The 375-nt window shown below is 38.1% G+C and overlaps 1 protein-coding gene across 1 annotated transcript in view; it reads right to left on the bottom strand.

Annotated features, from left to right (window-relative positions):
* The window catches only part of DPYSL4 (dihydropyrimidinase like 4), a 40,940-nt gene that overhangs the window by 8,188 nt on the left and 32,377 nt on the right, over window positions 1–375 (bottom strand). The gene's annotated exons all lie outside the window — the stretch shown is intronic.

Raw genomic sequence — 375 nt, 5'->3', positions numbered from 1 at the left:
TGTTTAGTGGGTCTTATTTGCTATTCATTAAACAATAAAAGCGTCCACAAAACATATGGAAGAATAAAGAAATGTTCACCTGTTAAGGTCTGATGTACAGCTATTGGAAAATACTATTGCAAAACCAGTTTTAGTGGTCCTAAACCAATGAACCATTCTACCTATTTTTGAGCACCAGTAACTAGATATAAATAGAAACAAATTGTAGCAGTAATGTATAGCAGCTCTCAGAACTACATTCAATATAAAAATATAACAGCAACATTTGTAATAAAGATCTGATGGGATTTCATGGTACTCCACAGCCAGAGGATGTTTTCTCTCAGCACTGGCCCCCCAACCCTTCCCCTTCTCTTCCCTCCCCTCGCCTCCCCT

Source organism: Gavialis gangeticus, unplaced genomic scaffold (genome assembly GCF_001723915.1).
Source record: "Gavialis gangeticus isolate Ggan-Ray unplaced genomic scaffold, GavGan_comp1, whole genome shotgun sequence".
NCBI lineage: Eukaryota > Metazoa > Chordata > Crocodylia > Gavialidae > Gavialis > Gavialis gangeticus.
The sequence above is the reverse complement of the archived record's forward strand: the minus strand, read 5'-3'. Positions and strand labels throughout refer to the sequence as shown.